A 20,154-nucleotide genomic window follows, 5' to 3' on the forward strand; every position below is an offset into this window, starting at 1 on the left:
AGCTATATGATGGCGGGCAGTTAAAAAAAAAGACGCCATTTCAATGCGGGGCTTCCGTGTTCCGCTACACAAGTCAAAAGCTGTATAGCTTATCCACACGCAGCAAGCCAGAGAGGGCTGCCGCAGTCTCTTGCTTTTATTTCGTTTTCACATTAAGCGCAGAAATGTGCCACGCTAAATGCGTCGCTGAAAGCAAGCACACAGTCGGCACAGCAGAGAACATCAACGCACGCAGGTCCACTCGCTGCGCGGGTTAACAATCGCCAGCACTAGTGCCATCTGCGCGCGTGAGCCGTCGCGCGGCTGCACGCAGTCGAGAGTGAGTTAACCATTCATCTCGGACTCACGACTCTCTTATGTGGCACCTCCCTTCCGCCTTCGCAGGAATGAAAAACAAGAGAAATGTCCGAAGGAAAGAGAAGGAGGGTAGAGGGGAAAGACTGTTCGCCGAGAATCTTGTACGACGTCGGCGGCCTGCAGTGATTTTCTCGTGCCCGACGCTCACTATGGCATAGAAGAAGAAGAAGAAGCAGGAGGGAGGGGGGGGGGGCAAGAAACGGAAGGGGGTGGTGGGTAACAATGAATCCTCGTTCATCGACGCAGCGGCCAGACGCACGCATCATTGCGAGGCGGCGGCGATGCTTGGCCGCGCACGGCGTGGACTGCCCGCGCCGCTAGCCGGCCCGCCATCGGCCGAGCGCAACCAGCCTGACCGGCGCGCGTTGCCGTCTTCAAGGACTCGCTCTCTATCTGCCTCCCATCTGCGAGAGGCCCTGACAAAGCATATAAAAGAAAATAAAGAGACGTAGGCGAAAGAGAAAGAAAACGAACGAATTCCGAAGTGCGCAAAGAAACGGGAAGTAAGCGAGAACATGCGCGAGAGAGCGAGAGCCGGTCTCGCCTGCCGTGGACGACTTTCTTTCAGCGCAGCGCGAGTGACCGTAATTACCGTTTCGGGTTGTGCAGTGTGGGCTACGGCGGACTCGCTGGTGTGGATGCCGCGGTGGTGGTGTACAGTGCCAGCCGCCTGTAGCGAACCTGCCAGCTGTGTGATGCGTCGGGGGGGTACTTCGGCAGAGCGGGCCGTTTTCTCGCCGAGCAGGTTTGTCCGCCGCGGACGACACCCGCGGCGAAAGTCAAGCGTTGCTGCTGGTGCGTGCGTGTCGTCCACAGCCCTGCTGCTTCATCAGGTCGTCCCCGCCGCGTCGGTCTGACCCTTCTTCCACCGCCTCCTCCTCCACTGTTGCGCCGACCTGGGCAGTCCTTGTCCAGTCGAGTCCTCTTACCGCACCGTTGCTTGCTTACTTTATACTGTGTGTGTGTGAGGTGTGTTAGTGTGTATGTGCTATCGGATGCACTGGGAAAAGCCAACCACCCGGCATGCCCGCGACGAGCGCCCACGGTGCCGCAGGCTGACGGAAACAAGCATCCCGAGATTTCTTTTTGTGCGCCGCGTCCGATGACGGGATCACTGACGGATTAAGCCCGGCTGCATCGCGTCACAGGCCCGAGGAGGATGCGAGAAAACGTAAGCGCCCCATGTTTTATTCGCCAGCGCGGTCGCAGTTCGCCGCTGTTCGTCGCAGCGGTGTTGTTCTCAAAACGTCAAGATTGTTGAGAGGTGTAAAGGGAAGCATGACGACTGGGCTGGCGTCGTTCTCTTTCGACTACTCATAGACTCTAATGGGCTCTGACGTTTTAAACTCTCCCGTCGTTCTTTTCTCTGGCGACAGTGGTGACCTCGATAACGCCGTTGAGCGTTTAGCGCCCATCGATTGTTGGATGGCAAAGGTATCCCTGATTGTTTCGTAGGCGTCTGGAATACTGCATTACGCGTCTGGCATGCTGTCATTTGGAACGCCCCAATGGGCAGCCTGAGCCGACTGGTACGCATTGTTACGGGATGAATTAAATTTACACGCGAAAGAAATTAATGAACAAATTAACCTGCACTCGCTAGTGAATATCTTGAAGATGGTCGCTCGCCCATTCGTCTCGAAGTCATTCCGGTTCTTCGCTGTTACACAAACTGAGACACATAACGAAAAAAAAAAAAGCATTCTAGGGACAGTATGTAAAAACATCCTTAGTGAACCTCATTTGGCATACTGAGCCGACTGACGCAAATACGATTCGTAAGCGTCCTTCTTTTGCTGTGCAGGATGCATTTAAAAAAATTAACAAACAGTACATTTCCGAACATATCAATGTCGGTTCTTATTTGAGTCGCTTAACTGTAGTGCATATCAGTATAGTAAGTGATAATGCCACGTCAGCAAAGTTTCCGCCATAGCCGTAATGCCACGTGTTTCCACTCCACCTAGATTAAATAGGGACGGTATAGGTAGAACTTAAGTCAACAGTAGCTGTGTGTAAACTTATGAGTAGTTTGCCCCTGTCGCAGCTTCGTAACGCATACTGGTTCACCACTATGGCGGTCTTGATGACGTAAAGACAGCAAAACAATATTGCATCTATCCTGCTTCAATGGGATAACGATGGGGCCAGAACTTCATTGGACTTAGTGCGTAACTAACAAAATAACTTGCAAGCGGTGCGACAATAACATTAACGCGTGACGTCACAAACCTTGCACGTGCGATGCGGCGCATCAACATGGTGATTTCAGTGACGTCAGTGCAACATCAGATAAAAATGTCACAGCATGGCTGCGTCGTCTTGTGCTATGTGCGTACGTTTCAAGTTTATCAACAAAATCGCAAAAAGAAAAAAAGAACATTAATGAAGGCGCGACACTTCCAGGAGACCCAAAAGTTGGGGTATAGAGCCCCTCATCAAAATGGAACAATAGATTTTTTTGGTAAGCTCAGGAATGGCGGCTTATACAAGTTTGGATTAACTATAGGTTTAGAAATATAATAAGTTATTCATAGAGAAAATACATGACAGACCGTATACAGACAATGCGAAAATTGAATAAACGACTAATGTGACCATATAGTGCAATGTTGGCACCATTCATGATCCTTCCTCGAGCTGTACTAATTTGTCTACAGCTGTATAAGCATAAAATGGAGACTAAGGAATAAATCAGTGCAATGTAGCATCGCGGGTATCTGAAATACTCAAGTCAAAGTTTATTTACTTGACAACGTATTTTTACGAATTCTTGAACTTTTGTGACTGGGCTGCAACATGAGTGGGCCTCAGAATGGCACTGGAAGATGAGGGGTAGCGCAGCGTAATAACGTCGTCCTTGCAAAAAAAAAAAAAAAAAACTTGACTCTACAGCACGGGTAACGTGATATACGGGACAGAGAGATGGCATCGTGGGAACCGGAAGCGTGACAAAATATCGGTCATGGTGAGAATGACGGTGGCTAGTCCCTTGCCGTTTTTTTTTTGTCGTTTTCCAGCATCTTGAACTTGATACGCCCTTGCACACGATATAAACCAGACGAACGTACACACGATAAACGTACGGGAACATGCTTTATTGCATATCGATTATGCAGCGCAAACTAGAAGATGGAGAAATGGACGCAAGAAACTCCTACTCGCAACTGGAGTGTTTATTAAAGAAGAATGAAAAGAAAACATAAAATGAAGTGACCCAAACGAACAGCGCTATTGCCGCCTTGTAAGAATATTGGCAACATGAGTAATGGCAGTGTAGGCCCGTGTGCTCAAATTGGGAGCAGGTTAAATAACCCCAGGTGGTCGAGATTTCCGAAACTCTCCGCTGCGGCGTCTTTCATAATCATATAGTGGTTTTAGGACGCTAAACTCCACATAGTATTTATGCGCAATGGCAAGAAAAGCAAGAAAAAAATAGTAAAGGAAAAAGAAAAGAACAGCAATCGGTAAAGAAGTTTAACATACTAACACCAGATAGGGAGAAACAGGGTATGAAAAAAACAAGCTATAGGGATCACATATTTACCCAGTCTCCGAAAAACAGAGTTTTGTTCGCAATATTTCTTTTGCCATATTTGCGCAAAGATTGTGCAACCGTGCTCATTCATGCCTTTTTTATGTCGAGTGTATACAACCTGTACTGCCTTCAACTAAAATGTCTTTCCCTCATCTTATTTTCTCTCTCTCTCTCTCTCTGCATTACATGTTCGTCCATATATTTGTGTAACAAAAGTGAGTTACTGTGAATATTCCATGTATTCTGTCGCCACCACTACTTCTACCTGATGCAATTGGGGGGTGGTGGAAACTTAGTCAAGCGGCCTGTCACTTTTTCCCCCTCTCTCTTTCCAGAACACTGAAAGCAGAGCATGCACCTGGGTTGCTAACATTAAGATACTGAACAACAGCTTCGGTATTGTGAGTACGGGAACGGATTGGCATCATGAAGACCCGATAGATGCCTCTGAAGGTAGCTAGAAACTGCATACTGCCACGTTCCCTATTCAGACACAATTGCTCTGAAGGGCATGCCCTCTCTTTGGTTTTTGAATGAAGATTTCTAAGTGAAGACATTTTCACCTGCTTTACCTACTTAGTTCTGGTGAGGTTAAGTTCATCTAGAAGCCTTAGGGCATTTTCCTTAAGGGAAGTCAGCTGAAAATTCTTTTGTGGTCCTTCGGATGTCTTTTCTCTGAGGAGACCCTTGGCTAACACAACGAAAAGTATTTATTTGTCCGAAGTCAAGATTCTAAGCTGGTGAGTAGCGGTGAAATCCACAAGGAGCTGGAGCCGCCTTCGGTATCGATGTTTACAAGAAGAACGACAAAGAACACCGGCACACTCTTCGATGCACCCGAGTCCTCTGGAACGAAATGAGAAGCAATCCTAGCAGTACATTTCTTTTCGACGAGCGTAGGCGTGGCGTCTATAAGCAGAACTTTAGGCTCAGTTGAGGTAACTTTTTGTAACTGTCCGTACTTTTCCTGTGGTTTTGCGCTGCTTTAATTAACATGGGACTACACCAACCCACCTATCGACCTTGTTACATGCTTTATTGGTCGCTGTAGGAAATCCTGGTTGCTCCAGTCACATTTTCGATGTCCAGAATGCGCTGACGCGTTCCCAAAGCCAATGAAATGCCAGATGGTGCGTTTGGAAAAGCGGTCTAGAGTACTGTGTGTTTAGAAAAAGTTGATGATATAGAGTACATGGTACTCTACAATGGTAGAGCAAGGAGTAGTTCCGTGGACCTTACACTGTGTGTCTTAATGATTGATTGATTGATTTGTGGGGTTTAACGTCCCAAAACCACTATATGATTATGAGAGACGACGTAGTGGAGGGCTCCGGAAATTTTGACCACCTGGGGTTCTTTAACGTGCACCTAAATCTGTGTCTTAAGAAGAGTGTTTAACAATTCAGAGTACTTGGCACTCTACTATGAGAGGGCAGAAAGCCATACCGGGTGAAGTGATGTCAATCCGCAAACAGGAACCAAACGCTGGTGTATTTCCAAAAAAGTATTCAATGCTTTAGGGTATTGGTACTCTGCTATGGGAGAGCTAAAGGCCATCCCGCACATGCAACGTGGGAGTGACCAGAAACGCGTCACAGCTGTCGTTAGGATGATTTCCGTTTAGAAAAAGTGGTTAACGACTTAGAGTACTCGGTACTCTTCTATGGGAGAGGTGGAAGCCGTCCCCAAGGCTGCTACCAGGTGCGACAGCTGTGGGTGATGAGATATGTGTTTAGAAAAAGTGGTCAACGATTTTGAGTACTAGGTATTCTACTATGGGAGAGCACAAAGTCGTCTCGTGCGCAGCACATGTGTGTTTAGAAGAAGTGGTTAACGATTTACTGAACTTGGCACTGTACTATGGGAGAGCTCAAAGCCGTCCACTTGCAGATGCATAGCAGCATGAGACATTAATATTTATGAAAACTTAGAACGAAATATTGGATGCTTCAGTTTACCGTCATCCGTTTCGACCCCTAGAATTCGCCCTGCTTATGCAAGTCCTTGAACAATGTTCCAAATTCTTAGAGCACCGAAAACATTTCGTCAGCGTTTGGTAGTGGATACCTTCTGCGATCAGGCATGTGGTGTTTAGCGTAACGTTGGGGTATATTTCACTGATTTCCGCTCCTATCGAATTCTAATGGCCTACAATTCGACACGCAATAAAAAAAAAATACTGGCTGATCTCACGTAGAGTGAGAGTTGACGATATGCGAAACACGAATAAGAAAGCTTGATATGTCACTTTAAAATCAGCACAACGTTACGAGGTGGAGGTAAATGATGCCGTACATGACTTCCGTGTCATGATTATTGTGATTGAATGCGTCGTTTACGTTCGTCATCTATTCACGTCACGTGATACCAAATTTAGTATATGTAGAGCTAGCGAAACGGCCACGAGCAAGCTATTAGCGTGGTATGTTGTCATGTTCTTTACATGACACGTGTGTCAGGATTATCATGTTTGCGCCAGTCATATATTTCGTCATACATTGACGTCACGTAACACCGAATTTGGTATATGTGGAGCTATCAAAACGGCCGCGAGCGCATCATGAAGGGCCCAATATACTTCACTGTAGCGTTGACGCACGCGCACGCTGGGCACAGCGACGCTACGTCAGCAAAATGCGAGCACTCTATAGTCCGACGCCAGGTGCGACCGACGCAACCAGCGTCCTTCGGCGTGGCGCGACGGCAACCAGCGCGAAATTCGTGCCGGTGCGTTACCCAGACAACACTGCGTTTCCCTCTTATCGTGATGGAGGGACGCCGGACGCGCTGAAATGCTCATGCGTCAAAGCGACGCAGCACAGCGCGCGCCTGCGATATAAGGTAGGACCGCCACATTACGTGAGCCCGCCGGCGTGACCGGACAAAATGAACACCGGCGAGCATGTGCACCGCGTCACGTCAAAGTGTATTGGCTCCTTGACTGTGGCATGTAATCATGTTCTCACATGACATGCATCTCATGATTATCATGTTTGCACCAGTCGCATACCTTCGTAATCCATTGACGTCATGTAATACCAAATTTGGCATATGTGAAGCTAGCGAAATGGCCGCGAGCGCATCATGAGTGTGGCATGTCGTCATGTTGTTACATGGCACGCATGTCGTGATTATCATATCTGGATGTGTCATTTAACTATGTCGCCAGTTCGCGTCGCGTAATTCCAAGTTTGGTACTTGTGATGCCAGCGAAATGGCCGCGAGCGCATCAAGAACATGGCATGTAGGCATGCTGTTACATGACACGCATCTCATGATTTCCATGTCATGGTCTGTCGCTTGTGTTTGCCATGCAATCATGTAATACCATACCAGTTTTGCAACATGCCATGTGAACGAAACCACCACAAGAGCTGCAGGAAATAGAAATGTAAATTATGACATTCATGACATATATGTAATGATTTTCATGTCATGACTAGTCAAATACGTTCTTTATACAGTCATGTTATGCCATACCAAGTTTGGTATTGATACCATTATCGAAACGGCAAGGAGAGCTAAAAGTCGTAGGCGGCTAGATAGATAGATACGCTCAAAGTCGCCGAAGTTCACTGAAAAATGCTTCGCATTTAAAATTCGGCAGACCCCACGTACCTGGGAATTGATGTTATGCGAAGCATGTGCAGGGATAGTGACCGTGTTGCAGTCTTTTTTTTTATTTTGAACGACAAGTCACGAATTGACGCTAAGTGTGTACAAATGTTGCACGCACAGACATATATTGAAGAGTTGCTGTTGTTTGTATAACCAGTTGTTTGCACTTGCAAAACGATGTCAACTGGAACATTCGCATTAGCACACCAAAAGCTGATATGAAGCGCTGATGCTCGCGAAGATACTGGCCCCGAGACACTGCTACATAAATACACTTCAGCGCATGGCACCTAACCACAATTGACGTGAACCCGACGTAATGGCTCTATCAAAAGAGTGCATATGTAATATTGATAAAATTGGGTAGGCAGCACTGCAACCACTACTGACGCTTCACGAAGATTAGTGTCTATTTGTAAAGTATGGACCTGGCGTAGCTCTGTGGTAGAATGCTTGACTGTCACGCAGAATGCTTGGGTTCGATTCCTGCTAGAACCCTGAAATTTGTTATTTTCTTTCGTCGGGCAGTCAACGCTGCCTATCTCCGGTTTTTCTTAACACTGCACATTTATTCCATGCCTTCGTTGGGTCGACGCTACGAATGTCGGGTATTACTTAATGCTCACGCGTTAAAATTTCCCATGTGGGTTCTCGTCGTTCCTTGGTAGATACTACGTGTCAATCACCTGTGGCACATACCCGCATACCAGTGGCACAAACCCGCCCGTGGGTATGTGCCACTGTCTGGCGGAAAGTGTTTGACGACGTACGCGACGAGAAGGCGACATTATTCATGTTCTGCACCAGCGCGTCATACTCGTCAAGCCATGCTAATTTTGGTTCACGCCAAGTTAAAGGGTGATCACGAGAGCACCCAAACGTAAGCGGCTAGATAGATAGATAGATAGATAGATAGATACGCTCAAAGTCACCGAAGTTCGCTAAGAAATGCTTCGCATTTAACAGAAGCTGCAAAGAAACGCCCATCTTGCGAGTGTCGCCGTCAACGACTCCCAGACCCTGTTTAAGTGTGTCAAGACAAGAATAACTTTATTGATAAGGATTTGGGACAAGGGGTCATGAGCTTGATTAGGTGGGGCCCCAAGTCCAAAGCTCCAACTGCCGCCTGCCTAACGTGACCCAGGAGCGCAAGCTGTACCTCAGGGTCAGTTTTGGCAAGCTGTTAAATTTCCTGTATGTTAGGTTTGCCAATGACCCTAGTATGCATAAAGTGTCTTAGGACTCTGGTCAAGCCTGTTCTCTGCACAGAAGGCTTGAAAGTATCGTTGCCTTTAAAAATGAAAACAGACATCAAAGATACACTTTAGACAGCGTCGGAATCTGCGTCCTTCTTCTGTCTTTTTGTTGGTTAATTGTACCTTTTCTTTATAGCACTTCTTTACTGCTATTCTCTTTTACTCTCCCTTTCCCTCAGTGCAAGTAGCCAGACTGTCTAAGAACTGACCAACTTCCCTGTCCTTCCGCATGTTCCTTCCTTGTAGTATCCGCGAAGTCTGATTGAACATGTGTGTTTGAGAGCGGGCCCGTTCAGCGCAGCATACGAGGTGTTTGTATAACGGGGGTTTACACCAAGGGCTAGCACAGATTAGGCAACGTTTCTTGGACATGATTTCCTAGCCGGACCGGCATGCCTCTGTCTTTGAAAAACATAGGCATCCAATCATTCCGGAAAATTTGTAGCGGAGGCTTCTCATCTTTTACTTTGCCAAGTTTGTTGTTGAACACATGGTTCCTTGGAATATTTACCAGAGGTGGAAGTCACCTAACTTCCCATCCGTGAGTGCGTTATCTCATTGGTCAGTTGCTCTGCTAATGGCACATCACGCATTTGTATTGGCTGAAATGTTCTTATACGAAAACTTCTGTGGCAGGACGATTTTGCGAAGGCAAGAGAACTCCAACGCTGCAATCGTTCAGCCACCATAGGACTGGCGCGTATAGTTCTTAGAATTAGATTTGGTGCTTGCTGCATCGAACGCACTTGTAGCTGTTTTGATTGTTGTGTTTTGCCTTATGTTTGGGATAAAAGAATGGCTGTTTGCGAACATCGCGAGCTGACTTGTATTGACTGGCCTAAAGGGGCCAGTACTGTGAAGTGGGACCGCATAGCTTTTGATGAAACTTCGTCTTATTAGCTAAAGCTACCATCACAACTTTCCCGCTTCGATGCGACAATGTTATGCCGCCTTTGGTTGGGTGTTGCACTTACAAAGGTGTACTCATTTCGCGTTGGTATGGCAGACACTCCTACATGCGACTACTGCGGAGCTGAAGAGACCATCGAACACGTCCTGTGCAGCTGCGCTTGCTACGACACACAGCGATGCCAGCTCCGGATGGTTTTGAATCGACTTGACCCCGGACCATTTTGTGTGCAGAAGATACTAAGACCTTGGGCATCTGCCTCAGTTGCGCAGAAAGCACCTAAAGCACTGCTACTTTACCTTAAGTTAACAAACCTGAGCGACCGCCTGTAGACTGTGTGTGCTCCCCGAGTGGGCTCGTGATTGTGTGTACCTTCTCATCTTTCTGCAATCTCTTTTCTCCCCTTTGTCCCTTCCCCAGTGCAGGGTAGCAAACCGGATGTGCGTCTGGTTAACCTTCCTGCCTTTCCTTGCATCTTTATCTCTCTCTCTCTCTCTCTCTCGTCTTATTACAACGTAGCTGCAGGCCTTACAGCGAAACATGGAGTCGAGAGAACAAAGCATAGGTTAATCCGTGTACTACCGATCATTGCAACGCTGACTGAAGTGCCATGCGTTGCAGCTCCCATAGACACAAGCGCCAGATTTCGCTTTAGGGACCTGCTATGAAGCTCTATGCTTGAACAAGTCTTGGCAGCGACTCAGCATGGTCTCGTGCAGGGTTGTACGGAACGGCGTCGCAAGGTATGACTTTCCAGGTACTAGTTCCTATCAGCAGGAGCAGAGGTACGCCACCGTTTCATTCATGACTGGTGTAACGAGTAACTCATTATGTTTACAAGGGAACGGCAAAGGGAACGGCAAAGGGAACGGCGTTACTTCTGTAAACGTTCCACTGCATTCAACAGGGGCCGCAAGCGGCACATCATCCCGAAGAAAAACGAGTGGGAAACGGCGTGAGGGGCGAGAAATGTACCGCTCGCCTGTCACGTGCCCACGATGCACCCTGGTTTTCATTCATGGTGCCCGCCGGGGGCTTGCGAGGGAATCGAGCAATGTGGAGACTGACCACGGGCTTGGGGAACAACATTTTTTAGGGGCGAAACTCCTTAAAGCGGCACCCATTCGTCCCTCGTCGTTGTACGTAACATGTCTTACGCTTGGTCCTGCAAGGTGGTGCCGGTGGGAGATTTCTACTGTGCGTTGGTGAACAATAAAAAAATTCGCAGCGTGCGCGTTAACTAATATTACCTTGTAAACGCCGATATATTAGCCGTGTGAAGAATTCAACTGCACTGAGAAGAAGTTCATAACTTTGTTTCGGCCACTGTCCACAATGTCTTTTTGTGACACTTTTATAATAAATAAATATGACATGCAATTTTTTATAAGTAAGGCTGATTAAAAGTCTTGTGCTACGTCCCTAAACATACGCAACCAGGTAGTATAATATGGTGCTGTAGGTTTTAACTTGTTATATTTCATCCTGAAACACAAGTGCTTCCCTGTGCCAGACATGCCCCTGCAAAGTAGGGGCTATATATACCACATGCGTACTTCATATTATGTGTATGCGTAAAAAATGGTGAACTTGTTAGGTCTATGTGGCTCCAGTGACCGCAGTGACCACCTGCCGGAACCAACCACCGGAACAAGTTTATAGCCATTTTTTGACTATAGAAGAATTGGCGAACGCAGCTTGATTTTTTTGAATTTTATTTAGCGGGACGGCTCAGTGCTCCCCCATAGTTGAGTACGAAGTACTAGAAATCGTTAAACATTTTTTTCTAAACACATGTATTCCTCGCGTTCATGACACACCACGCTTCATTACCCGAAGTTGTCTAGAGATGAGACATTGATTGGCGAACATTAGCAGTGGAGAAATAATATGCCAAAATAAATAAACAAGGTAGTATAGCTCACTACTGTTTTCTGGCGAAGCTCCTTAAAGCGGCACCTGTTCGTCCCTCGTAGTAATCGTAGTCGTAGTGTGTAACCAGTCTTGCGTTTTGACCTGCAAGGTGGTGCTGGTGAAAGATTTCTCGTCTGCGTTGTTGAACAATAAAAAGTTCGCGGCGTGCGTGTTCACTAAAAGCCGAATGCTCTTGTCTCTCATTCCCCATAAGCAGCCATTGGCATGTACATTGAGCACTATCTGACAGGAAAAGGTTACTACGTTATACTCGCTGGGCTTAACCTCCTTGGTTTTACAAAGGTTTAGCGAGCGTTGGGCCGCAGTGCCATGAATACAGTGAACTAGTATATACCATTAACTCGAGGTGGTTAAAGGTGGGAAGTAGACCTGAAGCGCAAGCCGTAAGAAAGTGAGCGTGTGCCACCTCTCGTTTAGTCCTTGGAATGTCCGCTGGATAGCGGTGCTTCTGCCAGCTCAGTGGCTGGCAGAAGTACATAAAAAAGATAGAAAGGCAGCTGCGAAATTTTGGAACCATCTGAACTCCCTAAGAATTGAGACGAGCCTAGAGCAGAGTTTTATAACTACAGCCCAAGGTACCAGGCTAGAAGGGGACGAAGCTATTGAATATATAAGAAAAAGGGTGACAGAGAAATTTCAACAAAGAAGTACTTTATGCACCACAATAGACAAGGATGAATCAAGTGGTGCAATGGCTCCATTTTCACAACGAGAGTGGGAAAGGGCTGAGGAAAGGGTTCCTAGTAGTACATCAACAGGCCCAGATGGCATTCCAATAAGGCTGATAAAGACATTAGGTCCGAAGTCTAAGCAGGCTTTGAGAGAGGCAGTGAGCAAAATAATAATCGATGGTGAAGTTCCCGATGGATGGAAACTTAGCAGGATGAGGATGATCTATAAAGGAAAGGGGGACAAAGCTGACATAAACAACTACCGTCCTATAACAGTGACATCAGTGATCTACAGGCTGGCGATGCAGATTACAAAGGAAAGACTGCATGCATGGATAGAAGATGAGGGGGTGCTGGAGGAACTGCAGAATGGGTTTCGGAAACACAGGAGGTTGGAAGACAATCTGTTCTCACTGACGCAGTGCATCGAAATAGCAGAAAAGGATCACAGGCCCCTGTGGCTAGCATTCTTGGATATCAAGGGAGCGTACGATAGCGTGGTTCAAGAGGAATTGTGGGGAATACTGGACACACTAGGCGTGGAACATGTAGTCACTAATCTTTTAAAGGGTATCTATAAAGGTAACAAGGTAGTTATAAAGTGGGAAAAACGGGTATCCAAGCCTGCAGAGGTAAAACGGGGGCTTAGGCAGGGGTGCCCCCTGTCGCCCTTATTATTCATGATGTACCTACAAGGATTAGAGGCAAAATTAGATGGAAGTGGGCTGGGCTTCAACCTCTCTTTAGTCAAACAAGGAAAACTTATTGATCAGGCACTACCAGCATTAATGTACGCAGATGATATAGTGCTAATGGCCAACAACAAGGAAGATTTGCAGAGATTGATGGACATCTGCGGTAATTGTGTTGAATAGTGTTGAATAGATGGACGAACGGACACACAGACAGATGCATGGATGGACGCATGAACGGACGCAGGGGCGGATGCATGGACGAACGCAGGGACGGACGCACGAACAGACGCACGCACGGACGGGCGGAGGGACGCGTGGACGGCCGCACAGACGGACGCATGGATGGACGGAAGCAAGAACGAATGGACGGACGAATGCTTCGCCCCACTCTTCATCATTCACTCCGTGGATATGCTGCCATTTTATTATTATTTGTTTAGTTTCATCTATTTCGACATTTCGACTTCTCGCTCACGTATAACACTAATTTTTCTTTCACAATCATTGGTGTCGCCCAAGTTTCTGGGAAATGTGCTCTTTAACGCAATCGGCTTGATGAAACAATCCTTTATGCATGTTTGGGAGTGCGTAATACATACATATATATATATATATATATATATATATATATATATATATATATATATATATATATATATATATATATATATATATATATATATATATATATATATATATATATATATATATATATATATAATGCAAAATTGTAAATTGCCAATGGTTTGGGGTAGAATACACCAATGACCGCCCCTCCCCAAGGCATCGCCAGTGCCCTGAGAGTATATGCCTCTTAATGATCATGCGAAAAAGGGGGTGGGCGTACGTTACAAAAGGAAGTTTGTGCGGTATAGGAATTTTCACAAAGCACATCGGCCGTCCTGTGCAGATCAACCGCCACACGTATGGCCGGATCCCGTCATTCGCTCAGAGCGCACAAAGCTGGCGATACACGTCGCCGCACTGCGGTGGTTGTTGTCAAAGGCGCATGTAGGCGAGGGTCAACTGGTCTTCGCGCCGGGCGCAGTGCCGTCGTATTGCACAATGCTCTTTCGGCATGCAGCAAGAAGGTCCGCTCGCGTGCTCGTTGTCGTCGGCCCTGATTACCATCTTCTTCAAAGTCGCGACGCCGCTGCAACGACCACGACGATAAGCGAGCCTTATCCAGGACACGCGAACGGTTTCACACAGTCTGCGTCGCACTGTGCATCCGTGAGGTGAAAGTTGTGGAAAAGTGCGAAAAAACAAAAACATAAATAAGCCTGTGCTTGATCGTCTGTCGCCAGAACCAGGTGAAAGCGTTCATAAAACTGCCACGGCATTCTAGAACATTGCAAAAAAAAAAAAAACGTGTGGAAACTCTCTGCACAGCATCGCATACTAAACAAAGAGCTTCAATAAAACTTCCCGTTCGGAGAGGTGGTATTGTATCAGAGATGACATGTCTTTTAGCGCAAACGTGCGAATAAAAAGAATACTGAGAAGAGAAGAGAACGCAGTGCACAGGGCGAGCGCTAACTCTGTTCACTGCGCTCTTCTCTTCACTTCTAAGTATGGCTTTCTTCTCCGCGTTTGCGCCAAAGAAAAATGTTGCCCGTAAATAGAGAGGAAACAGTTTGAGCCGACCTCAAGTGGGCGATTACACCCACTGCTGTCTGCTATAGATGCGATCTTTCCTAGAGCGTACGAAAGGGGCGGCGAATCTTGCAAGTTGCCCAACACAACAACTCACGAACAGACCTATTCAACCACCAACAGACGACCAGCGATCAGCCCCAAAGCTACAGCGATCAATCCCAAATCACGAAGACCATGTGGCTATATGCAGTTGGTGACAGGGTTACACAATCGGCTTCAGCTCGCGGCTACTTGGACTGATTATGACCGCTGGGCGTAAGCGGGCTTGTCAAGTGAATAATGTTTAATTCTTTCTCGCTGTCACTGTCTAGGCGGTGCTTGTTACGTCAGCGCGTGTTTTTTTTTTTGCATTACTCTCTGGCTGTTTTTAATGTACACCGTAAGAAAGTAAGAATTTTATTCGCACTTGAGACAACAGTTAGGTTGAGTCACAATGCCCGACACAATATCGCTATGCTTATGACAGATGTACCAAAAAATTAGCACTCTATACATGACACGTCACCACAAAAATTTCGAGTCCATAGGTGCTCCCTGATCCTCACAGTAAAAGAGTCACAGAAATCTACATTCGGCCAAGAGCATAAGTCGGCAAACATTAGCGGAAGTCACTCAGACTTACTCAAGACATATATCTTGTGCTTTGAACTCGCTCGACTCGGACTCGCCAAAGTTTTCCTGAGCCTGGTTCACTCGGACTCTAACTCACTATAATTTTCTTCAACCGCAAGAACTCGTACTCAAGCTCACCAAATGATTACTCGCCTCGCTTCACTCAGACTCACATCTCGATGTGAACGAGCTCGCCGACTTATAGCAAAGAGTAATTGTCACGGTTCGTACGCAGTGCTTAATGCACACAGGCTCGTGAACATTCTGTAATGTCGATGATGGGGTGGAAGAAAACAGGCTAGCCTCGAGATCAGCGCTTGCGGGCCACATGCGGGCCGCCCATGCCGTCCGCTATTTCGGATTTTCTGCGGGTGGTCCGCGAACGTGAACGGCGACTCGCGTTACGACTCATGCGCAGTGGCAGCGACCGCGCCGCAAGGGCTCGCGGTGCGTGATTCTAAAACTCACTATTGAAGCCACAACGCGGCGTTGTTGCAAGCGTTTGACATCGCGAGCTAACTTGGCGGCGTGGTTTGCACGATATGCCTGCCGCCGGGGCTCGCATTTCAGTTCACAATTTAGCGCGGCTTGAAAGGCTGCCGGATCATCGATACGCAGTTGCTGTCGGTACTCAGACCTCCCGGGACTGTTTTTGTGTTCTGACTGCAGCCCGGCGAATGCGAGCTATCTCACTTTTCCATTGTCGGCGCTCTTCTAGAGTTGTCCATGGCTTGTCCACGGATAACTCTAGGTTTCAGGAGAAACTGATGCGCACGTGCTCGGCGCTACGGCCAACGTGGGATGGACGACGTCACTCACAACGCAGCCAACGGCACGCGTGCTTGGGTACGACGCGGCGAACGACGTAAGTGATAACACAGCCAATGGAGACCGCTCTTGACACCGCTGCCGGATGGTTTTTTTTTTTTGGTTTTTCATAGCCATGTACAGCTTTCGCTGTAAAACGTTCAACGTTTCTGACATTCTCGCGAACGCGTAATCAGTTGCACATCCTGTCATGCGCTTGGACAGCTGTTTACCGACGTCGTGGGTGACACCAAAGAAAATCCGCGCCTAAACACGTCTTAGAGAGGTCACTAGCGATTATATTTGCTGCTTTCGCATTCATAGATGTAAGTGTCTCCCATGGCCACCCGCGGGGTCTTTTTCACGTTGTTGTTGTGGTAGAAGCGGTACGATTTCTAGGGCATACTGGCTCCGAAGTGTGCTATATGAAGCCGCCCTACTCAAACGGTCCGTATATGCCATGCCAACAATTCGATAAGATTAGATAAGATTTTACGTAGGTTTCTCTAAGATCATTACAGAAATATATGACAAATACATAGGCTCCAGGTGTTTGATTTGACTGGTATGTGGGGTTTAACTTCCCAAATTCACCATATCATTATGAGAGACGCTGCAGTGTAGGTCTCGGGAAATTTTGGCCACCTGGGGTTCTTTAACGTGCTCCCAAATCTGAGCACACGGGCTTATACAGCATTTTCGCCTCTATTGAAAATGCAGCCGCCGCAGCCGGGATTCGATCCCGCGACCTTCAAGGGAGCAGCCGGGTTTCTTAGCCACTAGACAACCCGGGGTGGACTCTAGGTGGACTGCATACGAAAATCTTCGGAATTATTGGAATGACATATGGAACGTTTTAGGAGGGCGACAGCAGTGCACTCTTGATCAAATACTATAGCTAAATGTTGGCTATCTCTAGGAAATTAGACGAAAAGTTTCCGGTGTCCTGGCTATATCTACCACTTTAGGCGACAGCCGATTAACAATGTAGAAATTAAAAGAGAGAGAGAGAGAGAGTTGCGGAATAGCATGTGAGTGAGAAGCAAATGAGTTCATGAACGGTCTCAGTACTACTTAGTTGAGCGCGCGGAAGTGCTGCGTAATATTCGTCTAGGATTAAAACAATTTCATTAGCTTATCTTAGCGAGGGTGCACGTGGCTTGTTGGTTTATCTTATCAAGGATGACTAGTGCTGGTGTGTGTTCTCTCAGTTCCATTTTCGTAAATTCAGTGCCACGCTTACATTTATGAAAATAGCTTATCTCTTCAACTACACGGTGCATGGCCAATTCCATCATGTGAGCCAGCCCCAAGGAAATTGATTACCAGCTCGGAAGTTTTGCCGAGATTGCTTCAATAGTATGCGTGATATCCTTCACAATCAGTTTAGACAAGTTGCTTTAGAAGAAAAGGAATACCATTACAGTTGTTGTTTAACAAGTCATGGAAAAACAAAATATCACCATGGCTTTACAGGCTAAGGGGTGAGATATTTTACTAACCACGTTGTAGCACTGTTTCTCGTTGCTAATTCCTACAAATTGGAGATGCTAATATTAGAATGCCTCTTTTATTTGTACAGTCTTCATGCGTGCACCTTTTCCAAGATTTAAAAAGAACAGACAGAGAAAGTGCTTTGCTGCGCTTCAAGATAAAACGAGACTCGCAACAAAGAAACAAAAACATTCAAGAACTGAGAGGTGGGCAGGAGAAAATGACGTCTGTGTTCGTCCTGTACTTTTCTCCAGCATTCGGAGTCCGCCAGAGTTAACCAGAGCGACGCTCCGCACAGTAATATTTTTGGCAACGAAAACAACAAAACATCGTGAGCGGTGCGCTTGTATACTAGTCCAACAATGAATAGTGCGACGGCTATTATTCTCATTTTTTCGCTTCCTATATATAGGTGTGCGCAGACCGTGCGTCTGCTTCTGAATTTCCCGGCTACGTGTGTGCCGGTGCAGCCGAGCCTGTCTCCTCCTATTCTTTTTCCGTGCAGTCGTAGTAGGGAGTGCTTCGGAGCTGTGCATCTTGAGAAACTTCCGTTGAATCCGTATACTTTCTCTTTCTGCACCCGTGTTGCGCGCGCGTGCTCGTTACAGCACTCGGTAATGCGATTCAGCCGGCGTGCTGGTTAGCCGGCGAAAAAACCAGCGGCGCGAGACTGGCTGACTCGTGCGCATGCTTCTTTTTGCGGGGCTTTTCGTATATAGTGTATGCGAGCCCACACTTACGCCTTGCGAGAGCGCGAGCCAGCGGAGTTACACCTCGGTGGAGACCAGAAAAGTGAGCCGGCATCCTTGAAAGACGGAACGAGGAATAAGGAGAGGAGACTCGAGAGGAAAGTAAAAAAAAGAATGAAAAAAAAGTCATGGCCGGAGCGAGTGTCTGGCCTTTGCAGATGCAAGCTGCTCGTTACGCCGGACAGGTTGATACGTGAGTGCTGCCACCACTGTGGCCACTTGTCGACGTAACGAGACGACGGTTGCCCTGATTGCTAATCGATACGCTTTGGTAACTACACAAGGTTTCGACAGCAAAAGTGATTGGGGGTGCGCAGAAAGAAAAGGCGGGTGTACGTCTTATGCGCAGATTTCAACCTTTCTTGTCGAAGTCGTGTGACAGGCGGCCAAATGCTGCCCGTTTAACGCGTCGTCTCTACGTCTGCTTGCCCGCGCATTGTCATGCGTTACGCGTCCGGCGGTAACGGGAATGAGATACTGGGGGGCGGTTCCCGCTGCAGTCGGAACGAAAAAAAGAATAATGTATCCGTTTATTGAGCGGACTCACATTTTCTGCCAGAATGTATATGAGTGAGGTGTCCAAAGAATCAGGATGCATGGAAGGGCTTCAAGTCGCTAGTCAAGGTTGCGTTGCGTTCGGAAATGTGGCATTCACGGCAGCCAATTTTACAGCGGAGCTGCATGCTCTTCGCTATGCCGATACGCGTTCGAACAAACTGTCATCATAATAGGCTCACGGCCGTAATGTGCACCGTAATATGCTCACGGCTAGGCTAGAGGAGCGGCATGGAGCGGCGTGCCGCTCCTCTAGCCCAACTGTGAGCATATTAACACGACCGGCGTGAGTTATCTTTGTCCTCTTCATATTCCTGCCTCGCTCACCGAGCATGAGCGCCCTCCCACTGTGTCGATTTGTCTGGCGTGGGATGCAGTAACTAGGATGGGTGAGGAAACGAGTACCCGCACAAATAGAGATAGAGAGAAATTTGGAAAGAAAGAGAAAGAGGGAAATTCGTGAAGAGAAAAATTTTCATGGCGAGACGAAATTCCACCCCGTACGTTTCCACAATCCGAAAGTGAGAGTCATAGCTACTGGGCTAAGCAAACAAGCAGAGATTTCTAAATACAATCTTTTGATGTATAGCATAGCAAGAAGATGGGAACAAGAACTGGGGTACGCAGGATAAACGTGAGTGGGAGCAGGAAGAAAGTCTGATGGGAGAGAGAGAGAGAGAGAGAGAGAGAGAGTAAAGCATAGCAAAGATGCACAGCATATAGGATAACATAGCATCCTCAATCCCCTTACTCACGCAGAGGAGCAAGTGAGCGAATTTTACATGCCGACTAAATTCTCTGCATTTCAATAAAGAGTTCTCTCTCTCGTACGTGTTGCATATTGTTTCTGAGTGACTGTCGTAATATACAAACGAAAGTAATCAATAAATAATTGTGCTTTTTTAAAAATACAGCTATGTATACCTGTCACATTGACTCTCTGCATTTCCCGCCATTGGATAACTGCAGCACCGCGTTGGCTCGTATCAGCATGGATCGTCCGACGCACTACCATCCTGTCTCTGTAAATGGCATGGTGATACAGCTTCTCCGTGAGTGCAAACTCCAAGTTTATACTGAAGCTTTAGCGCGCACACACGAGAACAGAGACGAAAGGATTAGAAAGACCAGCGCAGTCCTTGTAATGCTTTCGTCTGTGTCCTCGTGTGTGCGCCCTAAAGCTTCAGTATGCAGCAGAACCAGCTAGCCGTATTATTCCATGTTTATTATCGAAGACGTGGAAGCTGAGGTTGCAGGTGGGGTTGTGAGGGTTCGAACTTTTGAACAAGGTAACGCAT

General features: G+C 47.0%; 1 protein-coding gene across 2 annotated transcripts in view; it reads left to right on the forward strand.

Annotated features, from left to right (window-relative positions):
- The window catches only part of LOC119178620 (uncharacterized), a 151,913-nt gene that overhangs the window by 6,531 nt on the left and 125,228 nt on the right, over positions 1-20,154 (forward strand). The window contains exon 1 of one of the 2 annotated variants that reach the window (XM_037429836.2): positions 926-1,528. The exons of the other annotated variant lie outside the window; for it this stretch is intronic. The gene's annotated coding sequence lies outside the window, so the exon portion shown is untranslated. Of the gene's footprint in view, positions 1-925; positions 1,529-20,154 lie in introns of those variants that run through there. 2 annotated transcript variants of the gene reach the window in all.

The sequence above is a fragment of the Rhipicephalus microplus genome, chromosome 1, assembly GCF_043290135.1.
Source record: "Rhipicephalus microplus isolate Deutch F79 chromosome 1, USDA_Rmic, whole genome shotgun sequence".
Classification (NCBI taxonomy): domain Eukaryota; kingdom Metazoa; phylum Arthropoda; class Arachnida; order Ixodida; family Ixodidae; genus Rhipicephalus; species Rhipicephalus microplus.